This window comes from Dromaius novaehollandiae, chromosome 2 (assembly GCF_036370855.1).
Source record: "Dromaius novaehollandiae isolate bDroNov1 chromosome 2, bDroNov1.hap1, whole genome shotgun sequence".
Taxonomy (NCBI): Eukaryota; Metazoa; Chordata; class Aves; order Casuariiformes; family Dromaiidae; genus Dromaius; species Dromaius novaehollandiae.
The window spans coordinates 62,255,099-62,277,170 of NC_088099.1; positions in this window are offsets into that span (position 1 = coordinate 62,255,099).

Sequence of the window (22,072 nt, forward strand, 5' to 3'; positions counted from 1 at the left end):
ATTGTCCAGGCATTATTGATGCATTGCCATTTTATCTATGTCAAAGCATTCCAGTTTTGCAGCCATTCCCTAGGTCAGTAGGTCACCTAATTCACTATTCCTGGTGGTGGAACACAATGTTCTGTAGTATAGTGGAATGAAATAATTATACAGGTACCAATCACAGGCCTTATTCTGGTCTGGGCTGTTCTGATGGAAAAAAAAGCCATAGCTGGAAAGGGAGCCATGTAGTGGAAATTGTCTGTGACAACTCTGGCTCTCATTAAACCCACTGAACTGTGGAGAGAACATTTGAGGATGGGGAGCTGGAGGTACAGCCAGACTACTTAGGAGTCCTGGTCTGAGCCTATAATCTGCAGATTATTCCTGCTATCTGCTGCATAGATTTCCATGGTTTGAATACATTTTCAGGCTCACAGCTCAGAGGAAACAGAAAGAACACATTTAATGTTGCTTTAACGTGAACCTTGTAGGCTTCTGCTGTTTCTATACTTATAACCAGACAATAGTTCGCTATTGCTAGATTTAGCCATAGCGAGCTAGCAATGAAGAAGTAGAATGAGCTAGTGATGAAGAAGTAGTCATGACTATAATAAATGTTTACACTTTCATTTAGTAGGCTTGGTCTGAAGATGCCAATGAGCACTTTCATAGAGACCATATGCCATATCGATTACTCCACCACCACAGATGAAGTGGAAGAGCTACCCGATTGCAAATGCTTTGCTTCCCTGAGTCGGTGCATCTCCAATGACTTCATTACCCTTCCCTCATCTCAGACCACCTGGGGATTTGTCTGAGTGATTCTAATAAGGCAAGAACGAACCATTGATAGTTATCTGGCCTGACCTCCTGCACAGGACTACACTCAGTCTGGCCACGCTACTGCACTGCAACACAGCATTTTTTTGTTTATTATTAGATGTAATAAAGTAAAGCAAATCCATCATTTTCTGGTCGCTGAGAGATTTGAAGTTAGACATTTGTTTGGCATTAGCCAAACTGTGCTCATACTGTTGCCAAAGGTCATGAAAGCATCATCAACTGTTTTCCCCCAAACTCTATAGTTACTCTGTATGTTTATTGAACTTTGGCAATAATATTCTGTGCTCCTCAGCAGCACTGCCAACATAATTAGAAAGGAGCAGTCATATCAGAAAACACACAGCAAGTTACTGAGGAAAGGTCCCTGTTGAATATTAACTCAGATGATTGACTTCTGGGGTGCAGAAACACGTAGAAAGTGTATAGGACACCGTCTAGTGAATAAACAACGTGGAGGTAGAACACATTCTGGCATTCTGGTAAGACTGAAGTGGGTAAGCATAAAATGAAGAGGAATCATTGACGTAATTACAAAGGCAGATGGTGGCACATTGATTTTATGAAGGTTATTGACCTCTACAGCTATTAAAGTGTACCTAGTTTCCTACCACTGAGGTAATTAGACTTTTTAAAGTCAAATATTAATCAGTCAGACCTCTGGATAGAAAAGAGACTTTTCTCAATTTGGCATTCCCTGGAATGTTTTCAGAATGGCTACTTGTGTATTATAAACTTGTTTAAACAAAACAGTCAACAATTTGTAACGCCTGTAAGATTTTGGATTAGAAGATAGCAGCGTCTTTAAATATTTACAACTCAATCCTCCTCTCACATGGATGCTAAGCTTTGTATCTGATGGGAGAGCTGGGCCCTGCAGAGGCTAGGGAACTGAAGATTTCTGTCCTTGCCTCTGAATTCTGATACTCTCCAGGTGAGCTAAAACACAGAGGTAAAGGTGCATTCCTTAAAGCTTTTGTTTACTCAGTCTTAATGCTACATTGAAGCAGAAGAAATTGGCTAACTTCAGTTCTCTGCAATTGGTGGACCTAGAGGAAAATTTTCAAACTTCAATGTCTAAATTAAAAACATGTAAGAACATCTGCAATGGTTCAGAGGCAAAGACCCAAATCCTATTGATTTTCTAACTATCACTGACCTGGAAGGAGATTAAGACATTTAAATAAGGTTTTGACTTTCTCAGCAGCCACAAAACCTAATTAGGGTATCAAGACTGGCTTTCTGAGTGTTCAAAATCAGATTTGCTATCCAGCTAGACAGTCCTTGCCATAGTAGCACCAAAACAAGTGGAACTACGTATCCTGAAACACAAGCCGCCACTCAGTATACTGCTAGTACAGAGTTGGGTTTTTTTTTTCCTCTGGTAGCTTGTGAAACCACCAAGCCATCTGTCTAGAATTCCCTAAAGCCTCCCCTTCAGGCTGTTTATGAGATGCTCCTATGGCAGGAGTTGGGGTGGGAATTGTATCACACTTAGGTCTGTTCCTGGACAGCATAGCCAAAGATATTGACCTTGTCTCTGGCCAGAAAAAAAGTCACTGCTACGCTGAAAAGGAGGCTATTCCAACAGACACAAAGGTACCATTTCCCTGCTACTGATATAAGTAATTTGTTTCACTGATGACAGTAACATCACAACTCAGCTTTCTACTGACTGAGAGAAGTCTTCTAAAAGACCCAAACTTTCAAGCTGTTGGAGTGCAAGATCTAAAATGCACAGAGGTGCTTTTCAAGCATTAAGTACAGAGCTTACTTAACAAAGGGTTCATATAATCCTTGGCTTCCAAAGGTTTCAGGAAAATGCCTTCCAAACACATATACAAAATGGCTGTCCCTATTCTATACCCTATCACGAATCTTAGGATTTTCAGTAGTGCCCAGGCATGTAATTCCTACTGAAATACGTGGAAGTAAAGTGCTAAGGTGCTTTTGAAAAATGCCACTGGGCTCCTATGTACAACTTTATACATGTAGAGAGGCTAATGCCACAAGGAGTGCTCTACTGCTCCCCTTGCAATGTCTGCAGCTGCCTGAGGAACCTGCGACTCGCTGGGATGAAGATGCTGCTGCTTTTGCATAGCCCACTGTATCATAACACTGCAGTGACTAAGGCAAGCAATAAAACTGTAGACATTAGTTCATGCTGAAGCTCCCTGCTGCTTTCAACTTTGGTATCCACAAATGAGATGTTCCACTCCTATCTTCACTGGGGAATTCAATCTGACTGGTGTTCTTAGCACATTCCTATTTGACTTGACTGTACACAAAACACCGACACAGGAAGAAGTTATGAACATTTCAACTGGATTTGCATTTCAGTGGAATTTTCATCCATAAACAACTAATAATCTGGGCTTAAGTCATCTAAATCATTTGTGAAATACAGTTTAATTTCCTTTCTTCTTGTATTTTTTCCTTCTTCTTATCCATTCCTTTAGTCTTTCCCCTAACTTATTCTTTCCATACGGCTGTAAATTCCGGAAAACATTTTCCTTTGTCTCCTTCTCTTCATTTCTTTGTCTTCTTTTTACCGTCCTTTTATTCCCACCACCACCACTCGTATTCTTCTTCTGGCTCTTCCTCCTTCCTTTCATTTCTCTGAACAATGATCATCCCATCATGATTCATCAGACAGAGCAGTGCTGAGCTGCACTTAACAGCACTTTTTCCCACTGTCCGTTATAAACATCTCTGTGGAATCACCCTTTGCACCAAAAGCCATGAGGATGGTAGCAAGAGTGGCAAGAAGGGCAGACTTCAGAGTGATACAACACTGTTCTGCGCAGTCAGGACTGCACCTCGCTCAAAACTGCTTGGACACTTGCAAGGTTTATGACTTCTCAAGCTAAAATTACATGTCCAATCCAACATAGTATGTTAGGGAAGCATAGGCACCAAGGGTCACTTCAGCATCCAATGTGCTAAGTTCCCTCCAGCAAAGCACTGGTTAGTAGCATCAACAGAGTTGGAAATCAAGCAGTGAACGGATGAGCAATTGAAGAGAGGTGATTTCTCAGATTAGGGCAGAGCACTAAGTGAAATGGTGTTCTGTGGCAATATATGCTATTCCTTGGTATATGGATACATAATTCTAGTTTTGTCCTTTTCCAGATGAGGCCAGCTAGTCATCGCAGACTCCCATGTCTCTGAAGTGAATCCATGCATTTGAATTGGAATGAAAGGGCTGAAATTTGAACAAAATCCTGTTTTCTTTTGTTTTCCCCACTTTTGTTGGTTTTGAAAGAATATTAAGAATTAATGTTTCCCACAAGGGAATGCACTGAAGACATTTAAACCATTTCCTATGTGGGTTTTGTGTTTTTGAAACCAATTTAGATGAAGTTATCCTCTAAAATGAGATCAACAAAACAATCTTTCAAGCCATAAACATAAAACAGCAGGAAGCTGGGTATAAAATATATGGAGACTGCATAACAAAATTGGTGGAACTGTGTGCCATCTCACATGGCACAGTAAAAGAGGAGAAGGTACATAAACATAGACCAAACAGCTGGATTCAGACCCATGAGTTATTGCTCCAACATTTGAGGCAGAGAATACAGAGGAGTAAGATGGCCATGCCACAGACTGCAATAGGTCTGTAATTTTAGTAAGGGAATGTTTTGTAATGAAAAGGATGAGGAAAGGACGCATGATGTGTCCTTTTTTAAAAATCAGCAAGAAGCATTCAAGACATCACTCATGTCTGAGTTTGGGTATTCCATGTCCAGGCTACAGGTACACCAAGGCCAAGGTAATATCAATACTGTAGCTGGTTTGCTGAGCTTAGAATGCTTATATTTACCTTAGACTCTCTTCTCTCTCTCATCTCTGGGTGGGTATGTCCTTCCTGTCCTCTGTAACATCACTTCATAAAAAACTAAATTTGCATGATGTAGTAGAAGCCATCGATAATAGGGAAAACAACTTGCTAAACTCTTAATTTGTATCTTGAGAGGGTTCAGGAAGGAACTGGAATGAGCAGCAAGTAAAGGCCTTGCAAGGGAGGGAGGGAGGTTTTTTCTAGGGGGCTTGTAGGAAAAGGCACTGAGGCAGGAGGCTTGGCATAACATGGTGCAATTATAGACAGCACTGGTGGACCGGGAGATGCCAAGAAGAGGATGTACTAGAGAGTGAAGGCAAACACAGGAGGGAGGGCAAAGTGCAACCTCGAGCCTTGAAGACACGGCCAGGAGTTTTTGACGGGATCCGGTGAAACGATGCCGATGTCGCCCGGACCCACCGAATAGGCTCTGGTGGGGGTTCACGGTGCCCAGCGTGTTTGCATCACTGCCTTGCTGGGAAAGGCGATGATCTGTCCCACTGACACAGCCAGACAGTGCAAACATTGCGACACTGTGACAAGACATCACTCCCTGCTCTGTGCTATATAAGGTACTGGCTTGCCGAGCTCTGCAAGGTACAGTGCTGCTGACCTACTGGCTTTGCTCACCAAGCCACAAGGCCACTAGTTTGAAAACTAGCTACTAATATTCAAAATGAGGTGAGGGCTGGTCTACCCTCTTCTATGTTTATAAAGGACTGAGAATTTTACTGCAGGGCATTTTTTTTTTCTTTTTTGCCCAGCCACAAATATCTCAAAATAGTTTTTGTTTAGTTCTGAAAATATTGCTGTAGGGACCTCTCCTGGGAGTTTAGGAAATAAATAGCTTATCCTGGACAGACTATTTATTTCCAGGATGTTTACTTGTGCAATCCATGTGATTGTAAAGTGCTTCCATTTCTCAAGCTCTCTTTCAGTTCCTCAGGGGCACATAATTTAAACCTAGCAACTTACCCCATATACTGACAGACTGTTATTCCTAAATATTCAACTGGTAGCTCCAATTCTCTGTTCATAGTGCAATTATTAATACAGCAAGAGAGAGTGGTTTGTGATTAGGTTCGAAATGCCTAGACTCGCTGGAACCACAGGTTCAAACCCCAGCAAGATCACCTCAGCCCTTCACCCCACCGTGCTTGATGCGCTCTACAACCTCAGGTCAGCTGTGAAATTAGGTCTGTCTGGTCAACGGAGACCTTAAAGGTCTACAGGTTGTGTTTTGTTGAGAGAGGTTACCATAATATCTAATATGAGGGATGTGCTCCCTCATATCTGTTTTTTTTACATCTGCTGCTGACTGCCCTCCACCAGGGAGCAGGCTGGCAATTCAGCAACACTGTGTGCAGACCAGCTGTAGTTCTCTGTTGACGAAAACCACGGCTCTCCACCTGAACCACACCATTTCAGACCAGTGCAGCTGTCATCTAGGAGCTGATATTTTGGCACCGCTTGCTTCAAGACAAGATGTTGTCATTTCCACAATTGTCAGCTGCAAACGCTGTGAAATTCAGAATGCAGTAAAATAATTATCAGTTTATTCTGACTACCTTTGTTTCTTCAAAGAGGAGATTTTTTCCTGGCATTTGTTTTCTCATTTTTATTTAGGATAAGAGAAGCAGACAGAAAATAAAATCAGGATGGGAACAGATACACTATATCAACAGTGGCCTTGGGACAGATCCTCAATGTGCTGTAAGCAGCTATGTGAAGCCAATAAATCACTAGATATATTTCTATGACTGAAATAAGCAGCAAGCAGCAGAGACTAAATAGCAATAAACATAGGTTTTAGATATGCTGGCTAGCCCATTTCCCTATGATTACTTCATCCTAGACTTCTATTTAGTAGTTTGCTTAGTTAGCAGTACTCTTAGTGAAACTTTACAAAAATGCTAAATGTGAGATATGGGAGCTCTCTGCAGCAAAGGATGCTGGGAAGCTACCAGGGCTATAAGAGTGGAAGTAGCAGCTGAAACTAGATCACCTAAAATTTAGGAGGCCAGTAAAAACATCAGGGGGTCCTAGGAGGAGTGGTAAGGCTGTTTTGTTTTCTTGAAGTTGCTACAAGATACGTTCTCCAACTGTAGACTCTAGCACTCTTAAATGATTGCTTTTTTCTGTTGTTTTAGACTTTTCCCCTCCTTTGTCTATAATGGTCTTATTAAAACAGCTGAACTGAAAAAGTTCATTGTTTACATGCATATATCTCTGCAATGCAGAAAGAGGTGTGAAAAGAAAAAAGGTGTTTTGTTGTTATTGTCAGAAGCTTTGTTAGGAAACTTTCTTAAAAAGTTAACTCTAAAAGCAGAAATAGCTTTTAATTGAATACTTAAGCTTTTTGTTAGTGAATAAAGGCGAGGCATTAAAATGTCCAGCTGAGAAATGTTTCAGATTTAAAAAAAAAAAAAAAAAATTGCAAACCCCTTCTCATCCTGATTCCCTCTAATATTATTTATACAAACTTACTGCCAGTATGCTCCTATAACAATGACTAAGCGAAGTCAACCTGGCAAAACAGGGAGAGAGAAATCTGTTGAGGAAAAAGTAGTGTCTCTGGGTTGGAAGTGTTGTTTCTAAGGCATCACACAAGCTATCTCTATTAAGGACCAGGAGAAGGAGAAATGGCTATTTGAATGAAACTGATAAAGGGAGTTTCTTTCTCTTTTTCTTTCTTTTCCTCTCCTCTTCCCCTTCCTACCTATGCTCTGAGTATGAGCAGACTGTTTTGCTATATTGAAGAGCTTAAAGGGTCTGAATTCTCTATTTTTGTTGCTCTGTGTTCTCTAGAAATACAAAGTGGGTGTGAAACTGTGCTAAACTTGTAGACCCTGCACAGGTGTGAGACATTCCTGAGGACTGGAAAATTGAGGCTTTTGGCTTCAGCAAATGTTTCTCTCTCTGCCCCCCTCCTTGCCAAAGGCCTTTGATCTATGGGGTTTTGAATAAACTTACGAGCTATTACCTCCTTTATAAGCTTTAGGAGCTCAACAATTGCTAGCAATACTTAATTGGCAACCCAATTAAGATATTTATTTTAACTATATCTATATAACTGGATATATTTCTTAGTCTTCTTCACTTGTAGGAAGTCAGGTTCCTTTTTTTTCTTAAAGGGAGGTGCGGGTGGGCAGTAGACACTTTAACAAAAAAAAAATCTTGCTAATGTTGTAGATTCAGTTGAAAACAGGTTTGCACATGAAACAGTTGTGTTAGGATCAAGTTCAGGGCCAGCATAAGAACTAAGTCAAGCAGTGAGTGGGAGGGAAGGAGAGGTTTGTGACCCCGTTTGAGGAAAATTAAAGGGAAATTTTAGTAAGAAATGCTTGCCTGAATCTAGAACTTCCTCACCCATCTTTCTAGAGGACTTTCACTTTTGCTACGCTATGCTAATCCCCTCTGCATGCAGTAGTTATTTACCTAGCCAATGTTAGCAGCTGCACATTACCTCTATATTCTGAAGGAGAAGCCACTGTCTTAATGAAGTTGCAGTTACACTAGAATTTTTTTTTAAGCAGTTTATGTGGAGCTCTACATGCAGAGGGCTGGTACAGGAGCAAGTGTTACGTGTGGCAAACTGTCCTTTAGTGTTCAATTTTCAGTGTGACTCTTTTAAACCCTTGAAGAACATTGATTTATGCAAACAATAAATTTCATGTAAAGACAGACTGTCACAATGAAAATAGGAATGCCTTGGATTTGTCTTTTGAATAGTTAGGTATCTTACACTTGTGTCATTGTTCAAAGTGAGATTCCAGTTTTCTCTTTTATTTTCTTAAGACAACGAACCTGACTTGGAGATGTCAGAGGAAGAAGATTCCTTTCTAAATGTTAAAAGATCTCTGAAAAAGAGACTGGTGAAACACAGCACTCCAGTGGACTCGATGCACTCGAAAACAATGCCATCTCTTATGGACTTGACAAATCAGTCAGTCAAGGACCAAGATATCAGTAAGAGAGTTTATGGATCCCCAGTGCCAAAATCAGCTCTAAGCAGATCATTAGCTCAGATATCATCAGTACGTGTTGAAGCATACTTCCCTCAAGTTATGTCCCCAAAAAGGCTTTCAACAGTACTTGACCCTCAAGAGTCAAGTGAAGAGATAAGCCAATGCTCTCAGGCTGTATTTTCTAAAAGGAGACTTTCAACGGTGTTGGCCTCAGATGAATCAACTGAAGATCCAAGTGGTAAGGCTGTCCAAAATGTGGAAACTGAAGTTCCAACTGAGGTTCCCACTGAGGCAACTTGGGAGGTCACAGCAACTCCCAAGCATGGACTTTCATGGCTGGCTACTGGGATACCAGGGATAAAAGATCCCCCAATGGCAAAAACCAAAAAGAAGAAAACTGATAAAGCTCTTGTGGTAATTACATTCCCAATGTTATGAAATAGCTAAGCTACTTTCTACAATGTTGAGTATATCCAGATCTTTGCAGTAGTACAGGCATGTCTAACAGAACACCTCCTACCACTTTAGCAGTATGAGTATGCACAGAGTGTAAATGTATGACTTGGGTCATAACCAGCTGGGCTGTGTGGTATCAGTGCTAATTACAGACTGGGTGGAATGCTGTTTTCAAAAGCAGTATCTGCTTCACCTTGTGAACCCCTCTCACCAGTCACGTACACTAGCACAAAAATATGGGTTCTTTTTAAGAGAAACTTAAGAATGGGAAAAAATTAGTGATTTAGCTTTAATAAACTTGAGGACTTTGCATGCTAGCAATTAAAAATGGAGAAAGAAATGATCCACATTCTTTTTCCTGTTTAATTCCTTTGGCAGTGCTTTTAAAAAAAGAAAGAAAAAAAAAATCCCAGTCATTACAAATGATATGCTAGGTGCAGTCCTTTGGTCAGTGTAAGGCTTTCTGGGGAAAGCTTAGTTTAATAGATTTTACAGGGGTCTTTCTTTTTTGTGAAGTGTGAGATCTCAAATTCCTACAGCTTCAGTTATTGCCAATGGCCCTATGGAAAGCCCATAGAGAGGAAGAGGAAAGAGCAAAATTAGATTCCAAGGCTGTTATATCAAAGTAAAGCCATTAAATTCTAGTGCTGTTTTAGTGTAGTTGTACTGCTTTGTTCATGTGTGTGTTGGGGGGGAGCCTAGAAACTCATAGGAAAATCTACCTGCTCTGCTAGTAAAGCTTAAAATGATCTGAAAGCTTCATTCCAAATCTAGTTGGATTTATTCCTAATGTTTTTGTTACATTTATTTTGTTTTGTTTTAAGCATGTGACATCTGAGTGGATTAGGTTGTCTAAATAATACTTTCTTCTCCATAACAGAAGAAGCAGCAAAGAGAATGGGTGCTCCGCCAACTTAAAAATATTGAAGAAGCAGCTGAACATGAACTTACAATTGAAGAAGCTTGACTGAATTATCTTTGGAATGAATATTACCACATCCTTCTGGTGGGAATAGCTGGTTCCAGTAAACCACATACCTGACTAGACCATAGTGCTGCTTAGACTTCCTCTTTCTTTCCAAAAGTCCCGCCCCCGCCCCTGCCCCTGCCCCCTTCTTGGTGTTCTTGATTCTGTTTTGTCTCCTAAATCTAGGAGGTGCCAGGTAAAAACTGAGGTCTGCCTCCCCAAGGGGGTGAATGTTAATTTACAACAGCTGAAGGCCTGGCATGAGGAAGCGAGGGGGAAATATTGTGCAAGAATTGCTCTTGATCTTGCCAAAGCTCATGCTAAGCACCTTCTTTCATACAGTACTCAAATCTTCTAGGATTGCTAATGCTCTTCAAATGACAAAGGCTGCTGTCCTAGTGGCTGCAGAGGGTATACTGCTAGTTAGCCAAAGGAGAATCTCCTCATCTAAAGAGTAATCAAAGCTGATGCAATCAGGAATGTTTTTGCTGCTAGCTGGGATGATGAGGAAATAGTGAGAGGCACCAAGGAGGGAGGACAGCCTCTGGAGATTACTAATTAATGACAGTTTGTTTTGAATGGTTGGTTCTAAATGAACTTACTCTGGCCCTGGATTGCAAGTGCACCACAATGTCACACCAGCAGTGCTCAATGCTCTTCTGTGCCTCTCAAAGAGCTCCTGATTTTCTCTTTTTCTCTGGAGCTGTGGTATGGGGTGGGGGTGAGGGAGGGCTTCTCCATGACTGCATTGGCAAAATGGCTGTTTACCTCTCAGCAGCAGTCTTCTGTGAAGCACCAGTCAAGAAGAAACATAAGTCTAGCACTAATCAGTTCCTGCTGCTGTCTGTTACTTAAGGCAGAGCCTAAAGCTTCAAATTGACTTATGGGCCATCAGCAACAGGGACCTAGAGTGGATCTGATGGCAGTATGTCTATATACACACACACCTGCACTAGCATGGCTTTAGCACATACTCTTTCCTCTCAGTACTGGGTATGCAGCCTGTCCCAGGTGCTGTGTATTTGCATGTGGCTCTGCTAAGGGGACAGTCTCTGTTCAACAGAAGCTGCAAAATAAGGAAAGGGGAAATCACTGCATTTCCTTCTTGCACACTGAAACTTGTAATGTCTTCTGCCCAAGATGGCAAAGAAGCAGAAATATGGTCCACACCAATGTTACAAGACATGCTGACCAATAAATAAATAGCTGTGGTGTTATGCTCAAAAACCCATGTACAGGGGGATTTGTGGCTTTATAACCTCTCCCAGGATTTAAGAGGCATTAGGATGTTTTTGCTAACAATTCCTGAAATGAAACTCTGCAGTTTCTCAAGAGAGAGTCCTCAGCCTCAACTCTCTGTGGTAGCCTGGCAGCAGGGTGATGCTGCCCTCAGGTCACTGGCCAAGGCACCCGCACTTGGCTTGAAATTTAGTTAATGTTCTGGTATTTGTTTGTATGTGTTACCCCAGCTGCTTGCCTGGCCTCCTCAGGTTCCTCTGGCAACCAGGGAGCTCCTGGCTGATGTAGATCCCAAGCTGTTCTTGAGATAAAATAGGCATGGTTGCAGATGTGCTGCTATACCCTTGGGTTTGCAGGCATTTCATCAGCAGCTATGATTTGCGCCAGGGGCTGAACTAAGATCAGGCAACTGCAAGGTTAGCATAAAGCCCTCGTCTACCCCTGGGACAAGCACAGATTAGTCTGGCTGCATGACCCAATGCTTAATCCAAATGACCCAGTTCTGTCTTCTGTTTATTTGTACCTTCCCAGATAGCCAGTTCCACTTGTTCCTTCTTCAGGCTTCTCATCCCGGTCTCAAAAAGTCTTGGTCTTACTTCTGCCAGTTCTTTCCCCAAATCACCTCTCAAAGCCACTCTTGGCTCCTGCCCAAGCCCATCCAGCCCCTTGGCCTTAACATATCTCCATCAAAAGTCTTCTCCAATCTATCCTCTAGCGGCTTCCTTCCTTATTTGTCTTTTATGCCCTGTTTTCCTGACTGGATTCCTTGCCCAATTTCAGAGCCTCCCCCTCTAACATTTAACGTCAGTCTTTCAGCAACACTCTTAGTCTCATCCATCAGACCCCTAAGTGCCTTTGTGTACTTAGGCTGACCCTTCCATGGTGCTAGGCCAAGCAGGAAGGTCATAAATGACTGTTTACACCAAGACCCAGCTCTTAGCAAGTCAGAGATGCAATTGCTGGGAATGTTCTGCTCAGGCCCTACTTTGGGCTAGGTCAGATGAAGGAGAAATTCAGGAGATATAGCTGCTAACATCTAGGAAGTCTCCAGGTTCATGCCAAGCACAATGCAAAGCTTCCTGAGATTTAGAACATGATAAACATTGGGAGAGTTTGATGGGGAACAAAACGGCTGCCTCTCTGCCAAATTTCTGGAGCTAGTTGGTACCAGTAAAGTCCCAAAGGATTTCCTCAGTGGAGAGAAACAAATTGCTCGGAGTGGTAACACAGAACTGACTTTGACTGAGTCTTTGCAAGTCCCCAAACTGTATTAGACAGACAGATGCACAGAACTGAGGGCGTTCAAGATTTTGGAAAACACTTCTATTTCCCCTGTGTGGAAAGTTTAAAAAAGAAGCGCAAAAATATTTTGTAGCATTTCTCTCACAGTAATTCAGATCTTCATGAATTTGAAAAAGTCACAGTATTGCTCTAATAGCTTTTTATGCTTTATGAGAAAATATGAATAGAATTACTTGACTTTCCAGGACACTGCTGAAATGTGACTGATATACTGTCTACATCAACAGCGTTATTGTTACTTGTCATTTATAGTACTAGGGGACTTCAATTAGATCCACACCATACTAAGCCATGCGTTATCCCCTAGTCAATGATAGTCCCAGAGAAAGTTCTTGTCTCTAATTTTTAAAAGTCAGGATGTTAGGGAATATGAAACTCTGACATATAACTGCTATTGTTATGCTTCACATGTAGCTACATCCACAAGAAGGTTAAAAAAAATCATTTTTTTTTTATTTACAGGGTTTGCACTTTCATCTCTTTCTCTAGTTGACTTTCAAATGTTTTAGTGACACGGTTAGTTTTCTGTTGCAGTATACACATATAAAGAATATGCTTTGAGAGAGACGCTAGCAATATGCAGTTCCAATTTTGTTTAATGTTCATCCTCTAGTGGCAACAACCATGAATTACTGTTTGGTTAGCTGCTCACTTCGTGTGCATTTCCTTTATGCATACTTAAATTGCAATATCACCCCAGTGTAAAAAACACCTTAATGGGAGCCATGGATTCCAACACTTCCAAAAAATTAGCCTTTTTTATTAGTGAGCCCAAATATGGATTGCAGGTGCTGAGGTTGGAAAAGATCATATAGACACTAGATTCTTATCAGAACCTAGCCCCCAAGACATCACGTTTTGAAGAAATGTAGCAACATAAAAAGCCGATTTTCTGCACGGATGAATGTGAAGCAAGAATTGCAACAGGTTCTTCAGCCTTGCTCTTTCAAATGTAACACAGAGTGTGTTTATACGTTCAGAACAGCCTTCCCGCCGAGGGTCCCACTTTAGGGCAGTACTTTTCTTTTAGAAGCTAAGCTATGACCTTGACCTAGGGAATTGTTTTTAGTACATTTGTTTCTGAACGGATATTACATAATCTACCTGCTGATGGTGACTAAGCATGATGTTGGATGGAGACGAACAAAAAACACTACCAAGAACAGAGAGAAGAGGCAGATATGTTTTCACCCTTGATTTATGAGCTCAGTTTTGTTCCCACTGAAGGAAATGGTAACACTACTGTTGACAGAGTTAGGCACTCTCTGTCCATCTGGATCACCACTATAGGTGATCCAGCTGAGCTGATCGTAGCTGAACAATTTTAGGATAACAAGGAAAAGTGGAAAAATCAATTCTCTTAAATAAAAACAGATTTTTTTCCCCCTGCAAGTCACAACATAATTTCATTCCTGCTATAGACAAAACCCACTGCACTCCATGTGGTTTGTTCTATAAGACATACAAGCACAAGACCCTCCCTTAGCTCCAGCTGTGGCTCTCCTTGCCAATGCCTATTAAAACTGCTTGTTCCTCAACATTTCTGAATTTACAAAAAAAAAAAAAAATCAAATCAGGATTTTAGATGCAGAATATTTGAAGCAGCCACCTCAGAAAAGTTGGTCCAGTTGAAGCTACTGGGTGACATTTTCCAAAGTAATTAAAAACTAAATCTAAGCATAGATCCTGGCACCTCTCCTGGCATGTAGTTCCCCCTGCCCTGTCCAATAAACCTCAGCTCCGTTGCTCAGCTGTTTTATTGATATATAGGCACCTAAAGGCCCTAGACTGGGAAGTAGGAGATTTCATCCCAAATTCCCTTTTCCTGTGAAATAGGACCTTGAAACCAAGTCTGCATCACAAGACAGTAATCGCCATGTCTAGCCTTCTTTGGCAGTCAGAGCTTTTCACTTGTCAGAGCTGTTCTACTTTGCCCAGGTATTCGTTAGAAAAGAAGCTTGAACTTGCATCGTAGGTCAAGTCACTGATTCACTGTCTTGCATCATCTCTGGTATTTTATTTCTTGGATTGTTTAAAATTCATGTTTGCTGAAGAAATGGAAAGGGAAGGGATATACTTCATTACTCCCAGGGGGAGAAAAAATAACGAAATCATGTGTTTTCTGCTCCTTACCTTTGCTGCCATTTTGGTCACTCCTGTTGTCCTCCATTTCCTCCTTTTGGTCTTCCTGAGCTCTGCGTGTCCGCTTCTAACTGGCTTCTGCTTTCAGCTCTTGGTCGTCTTGCAGGTTTGTCCCCTTTAGGGACCCTCTTCTAATGGCAGATACTGTAAGCCTCTGAAACCTGACATCTTACATCTTCTCCTAAAGAGGAGGTACCAGTAATAAGGGGGAAAAAGAAATATTTCATTACTTTAGGATAGGAAAGCAAATGGGTTCCTGTCCTGGAAACAGAATAATCCAACTTTCTAGGTATGGAAAGGTGATGTGTTTTCAGCTATAGGAAAGATAGAATGAGCAGGACTATTGACAAAATTACTGGGAGATGAAAGGGGTCAGGAAAAATGTTTACAAAATGCCTAGGAAGAATCGGCTTCAAAGTATACTTCCCTCCCGAGAGAGCACTGAGCAATTAATTGCATCATAAAGTACGCAACTAAATCAAACCGGTGATCAACGAGAACATTCATAAAAAGAAGACTGGTGCTTTAGCACTTTTTGCTCCTCTCAAAAAAAAAAAACAAAAAAAACCCCCTAACTGCACCAGAAACCATCTAGATGGGTGATGGGGCTAATTTAGCAACAGAGAGAGGCTCTGCCACACTGCAGGGAAGTCGTTTGAGGTTCTCCTGATGTGGCTGGATACAAGTTGTAATTGTAACTGTGCTAGAGGGAAGAAAGAAGGGGTGCAATCGGGATGGTGGAGAAAGGAGAAGTGCTGTTTGGCATCCTAAATCGCCCTGGGTAGCTGAGAAAGCCATCCACAGAGCATAGGAGTTGAAATTATACTACAAGTGTTATGATGCAAGCGGATAAATCAATAGTGTATCCTGACCTTGACTAGTATATCCAGTAGCAGGTGGGGGGTTTTTTTGGCCACAGCTGGGTGATGAAATAATTTGATTAAAGGAAACCAAACATAGAGCAAAATCCTTAGATGAGACTGGGCAAATGATGAGATTGGGATAGCTTCATTTGGAGAAGAGATGAATAAAGCAAGCAAAAACACAGGTAGCAAACTCAGGACTCCTAAGCGGCAGATGAGCTGTTCCAGTTTCTCACAATGTGTTGCATATGCTTAATGAGTCTGGGGCACTTGCTTTCACTGGATACCTTTGAGGCCAACAAAGCTGTCAAATCAGGGGGAAAAAAAGAATGCTACATACCCAAATGAAATACAGAAAAATGCATTAAAAAGGAGGTAGTGTGTGGGGGTGAGGGTGGGGGAGTGTTTTGTAAACAAACATGTCATGGTCAGCGAGTCACTGATTGCAATAACAACAGCAACAACAAAAATCAAATTAAAGGTTTAAATTTATAGTTACCTATTTAGGCATTTTTACATATGCCTGATTAGTCAGATTTCAGGAGAGCGAAGCTTTTGACACATCTAATAATCCCCTTCTGCGACTATCTTAATTGTTACAACTGACCCATAGTCACTGAGCTGTGGGTCGCTAGAAATTATTCTTTTGCACATGGTTTTGCTACAGAAGGCAGGATCATGGTGATTTATTGAATGCAGTCAAATAGCTATTTGTAAAGAGAGGCACTCTGCTTTCATCTGTAATGAAGTGCTTTGACAATCTAATCTTGGCTTTTTGCTTTGTTTCATTATACATTAATTATATTGATTTTTTTTTTAATCCAGTAACTCCGTGTGATCTCTGTGTTTGATGGCAGAGCTTATTTATACAGTAGGTCAGGCAAATATTCGTGTGACATTTAGTCTTATCGCCAGTGTGATTTTGATATAATAACTGGCTGGATTAACCCCTGCAGGCCTCTGTTTGCAAAATGTGCTCTGCTTCGAGTGCCCTGCACTCTGCTGGCAAGCGGCACCCTCAGCCCTGAGTTAGGGGCTGCAGTTTTTTCCCAAGTGCTTGCTGAGATGGGTTTGCCCACGAGTAGGGCAAATCACCCAGGGCGATCTGCCTGCACGAGGGTGCTAGGTCCCCTGGTTACTGCATCATCGTGCTGCTCTCCTTCCTCGCAGCCCGGGAAAGGAAGCTGGGGATCTTTGCTCCTACGGATAGTATGAACGTGCCTAAATCTCTCTGTGGGTCCAGTCCTAAGACCTTGAAGTAGTACATGCGTATAGATTAAGCTCACAGTGAGCATCGAAAGCTTTCATGCTTGTTAAATACTAGAGGCTAACTCAATGGAGATGATGATTGACCACCTGAGGGAAGGGGTGGCCCTGAGTTCCCAAAGCAGCTTACTTCATTTCTGGCCAGTTTTGCAGAGCTCAAGGCTTGAACAGAGAACTGAAATTAAGTCCTCTGTCCCCTGTCAATCTGGGGAAACAGAAACCTGAAAAAGTTCTCTAAGTATTACCAACAACAGTAGTAATAATAATAATTAATAAGGATAGTATTGCTGAAATGAGAAATGCCCCAAGACAAAAGGCAGAAATAGATTTTTTTTGTCAAAGAAGCAGCTGGGCGAACTGTTTTGATTTTTTGCAAGAACCAGCACAAGGGTGAGCAGACTAAATGTAGAAAACAATTATAAATGACCCAGGGAAATGTGGCCTCCTGTTTTAACAGCATATCATTTTGGTGACCACTACAGCCCTCCTGCCCACCTCCTGCCTTCTTGCTGAGACTGAAGGTGCTGTCTTCTGTTGAGCCTGCAGGACACCTCCCTTTCCAGTGTGGCAGCTGTAGGTGGCACAGTTTGGGCATGTTTTTCCCTCAGTTTTGGTTTCTCCCTTCATGCGATACCAAGAGCAAATGACCCTCTTGACCTACTCTGGTCTAGGTCCTATGACTTAATTCCTATTCCTGTCAGCATTATTAAAAGGATATAAAGAGGAAAGAACAGCATCTTTAGGTTGTAGCACTGACTGTCCAAGATTATCATGGAGGAGAAGAGTCTCATACACACCAGAAGGAAAAAGCAGGAGTCTGAAAGGAACCCAAATATTAGGAGCTCTGATGACACTGACTTTTAGGGTTAGCAGTAGCTATAATCCAGTAGACTCCTTTAAAACCCCAGTTTCCTAGTGTGAAATATCCACTGTTACATTTGATGATGTCAAACTTACAGGTGAATGAGATGCCTTAATAGGTATTTGAATGATCTATTACATTTAAATTCTGCTAAAAAAAAACTCTCTCGGGAATTATCTTTTCTTTTATGAGCATGAGACAGCAGCCAGTTAAGAAAGTGGCAGGCCACTTCTGCATGGTGGGCTGGAGGCTCGCATCCTCGCCGCCAGCAGCCCTCCGTGGCTGCCGCAGACAGGCAGAGCCACATCGCTGCCTTAACGATGCTCATTCCTCTCTCCAGACCTGCAGAGACACCATGGCTGAAGCTCGCAAAGAGATTTAAGGAGCTGAGGATAGTTTAGCCAACACTGGAGCCAACACTGAAGAGATCAGTAACATTTTTAGAAGTCCCTGCTGAGCTACGGCCTAATTTGGTGAGCACTGAACCCCCCAATTTCCATGAGTGGCCCTGGGGAATACCCCTGCCCCGGGGGTTATTAGTGTGGTCTAAGCAGCAGGGGTGAAGCTGAAGCTTTTTTGTATTAAGTCCCCACATAGGAATTCAGAGCCTGCAGAGCGCTTGCAATTTTATCCCTTCTCAAAGCATTTCTGGATTATTTCTCTAGCTAGGCAAACTCTCAGTTGTACCATTCATTGCATGGTGCAGCTGATCCATGGCAGCACATTTGAACGACTGTTCTTTTACCTGTCTTGCAGGCAGGTCTTCTTAGAAAATAATTATCTGACTGGCCTGCACACGCAGGTCTTTGGCAATGAGACATTTTACTCAATGCCCAAATGCTTTGAGGGTCACCAAGGAGGTGGATGACTTTTTCCTCCCTTTTTTTGAATGTGATAAGCCACAATTTGACACAGAAAGTCCATAGGCTTCCCTATCTAGACTAGACATGAGACAGCCTCTCACTTTTCATCTCTCACTAGTGACTTTGTTGAGTTTCTGCACCCAAATCATTTAAGTATTTTAAAAATATCTTCTATATTCTAGCAAATTATTTGTTTTCTAGCAAAAGTCAGTCTGCCAAAGGTAGACAATATTAGTGCAAAACAAACCTGGAGCACCTGATTAGCTGCATCTGGAATCTAATTCTAAAAGGCCTTCTTACCCAACCAGACTAGAAAAATAACATCAAGTAACATGCATGGTATTGTTTGAAAGCAGAAACCATGAAAACAAACAATCAACTAACAATTAAATTCTTTATGAATAAATTTTTGCTAAATATTTTTTGGTAAACTATATAGCTGAAATAAAGCATCACTGATGAGGGACAAATTCAGGAGAAGACAGTGCTAGCTTTTTGTATTTCTAACATAGCTGTTTCTCTTTGTATGCTAGATACCATATATGTATATGTACATATATTATATAGCAGTCTGGGATACTAAATTCAGGATCAGTTTCTTACCTAAAGAAAAACAAGGAGGATACTCCATTGTTTGTTTGTTTGTTTTTAAACATATCCAGAGAAATAGTCCCAGCAGGAAACTATTTGGCAAGTCACTTAAATTTTTGGTGATTAGAGGATAAAGATTGCTTGCACATAAACTTATATAAAATGTTATGTACTATGAGTCACTCCATGAAGCTTTAAAGAAGAAACAAAACAAACTTTATTTAACATACAAAATAAGGTAATTGGCTAAGATTAATTGAGAAACCAATGAGAAAAGTCTTGTAGAAAAGTAACCCCTGCTTAGGATTCATGTGGTGTCTCCTGACAAGTGGTTCGAATTAGAGGACATCAGCTGGAACACCTAAAAATTACCGTCAAAACCCTTCAGTAAACACAACTTTACGTCGTGGATGTTTTCAACCTCCTGACTCTTATCTGTTTGTGTTCTTTAAAGCAATGTCAGGGTCAGAGATGGAGATTGGTATATAAGTTGTAGTATTACATCAAACAGAGCCTACATAAACATATACACTACCTTCACTTCATTGATGTCTCACGGCCTACACAAAAACACTGCTTTGTTGATTGAAACTGTCTGAAGTTATCACAGCCTGTTCTGAAGTATGTGGGTTATATTTATGCAAATAAAATATGGAGGGACTGATTTATATGTGTCTGGCTTGCCTGTAGATAGGCATCTGCAGGCAAAGTCTGCTTTACTAGAGCTTTAAGTTTCCTCAGCTTGAATGGACAAAGGCCAGCAAATAAAACAGGTCAGGCCATCATGTAGAGTTGACCTGCGATTATAAAGGAAGCACAACAAAAACACCTTCAAAATTTTGCATAGTCTGTGGGGTTTTGTCTGCTTATCGTTAAGTAATAAGCTAAAAAAAAACTGGCCTCTAAATAGTTTCCAGTTGTTAGGAAATGTCTGGGCAGTTCAGCTACTGGCAGCTGCCCCACAGCGATGAAAAGGGCCACAGGCCTGAAAGCTTGATGGTGCTTTGGAGGAATGAAATTCTCGCAAACTAATGGAAGTTTAGTGACACCGGCCTTTGCAACACGGGCCCGCGAGTCAACAGCGCTGAGGCAAGGAACTCAGCTCTTGCCTTAAGTTTCTCGCTTTAGCTAGTCCCAAGCAGTCAGCAGTTACAAGCTCATTCTCAGCCAGAATGAGCCTCAATTCTGTTCATATTAAAGCAACCTAAAACAAGAAATACACGTACGTAGATATGTGAACAAGCAAATAAACACACACATGCACATGCATATGAGCTCTTTGGGTCTTCGTCATCTTCCAACCGGCTCTACTTTTAACTTGGGATTTTTTTTTTCGTGTTCATGCAAGGGATTGTGTAGTGTTTTCTTTTCCACTCTGAGGGAGGAAAGAAGGGTGTTGAACCTAAGCTGCTACTTTTCTGTGGGTTCCCACTGTATATTGAGTAGGAAGAGAATCATCATTTTGTACGCAAGATGCACAAGAAAAAAGTTTACACATGAAAGTGGAAAATAAGCATTAGAGCTTGAAAAGTCTACATGCTGTGTTTTTCCACAGAAATTATCGTGTCCCAGGTTTTCAGCCAGAATCTGATCCCAGTCACAGAAATGTGAATCCCGCAGAGTTCTTTTAAAGTCTGTAAAACTAGTTTTGCTTAATATACTTCAAAATGCAAGTTGATTTTGAGTGGTGACACACTTTTGGGTATCCAGAGAAAGACCCTGAAAACAATCTGCGCTTTCTAGATTTTTTTTTTTTTTACATTCCATTAAATGGCTAAAAGATTGGACAGCTAAAAATGATTAGATGAAGTGGTTAGGTGAAAACGTTTCTTCCAGTTGTAAATGTCTGTAACTGATAAGAATACTTTTTATGAATTGAGGTATGCATATACAGTGTTGAAATGCACTAAGTACTACACTATAACTAAAGCATGAACACTAGAAAGAAAAAAAGTGAATACTAAAATATAAAGTGTTGCTCTGCAGCTGTGCTTCACTTTCTTTCACACAAATGATGCATTTACAAAAGAGGAGAAACTAAACACGTTTAAAAAAAGAGAAAAAACAAATAAACAAAAAACCATGTTACATTAGATGACCTGACAGCGGAATTTGCTATTTCCAGCTTAGTACATACTGCAAATGCCGGGATAAAATTATCTGTTCAGCACAGTAGAGTTTGAGTACTTTTGCTTTTATCGCAGTTACAACCACTGCATGGGAAGGGGCGGGGGGGGGGGGGGAGGTTCTTGTGTTTTTTTTTTTTCTTTTTTTCAGGTGAGATGGGAGGAGATGCAGAAGGCGGCATGGCAGGGAGGAAACCAGAGCATCCCACTTCTCTCGGAGCTGTTTGCAGCCATGTTCCCGCGGCGGGGGAAGGCGAGAGGGCTCCTACGTGCACAGCGGCGGCAGCTGCAGCAGCCTGGCGGCTGCAACCCCCACCCCATCCTGGGCCCCCCAGCTCGGTATGCCTATGTCCTCCTAACCTGCCGCCGCATGACAAAAATTGCATGAACGGGTTGCTGTGGAAATGTGAAGTCAGCTGCTTCAGTTTCAATGGGGTTTCCCTCCTCCCCCCACGGGCACGTTTTTTCCAACATTTACATTTTTATCAAATGTCAAGAAAAGCAGACACTTGTGACAGGCAACAGGGGAAGGAACACCCCCCCCCCCCCATAGCCCCCGGCCCGTTTCCCCCCTGCATTTTTCCCTGCTAGCGGCGGTGTTAGAGGTGGGGGCGAGGGAATAAAAGCATTCCTGCATGTCTGCAGGGGAGGAAAAAACAAAAAGATAAAGGGGGAAAGTGAAAGGGGAGGGGAAGCGTGGTCAGGGACATGAACCGCCAGCCAAATGATGCTCCTCCGGCCCTCCCAGCCGTATAATCGTT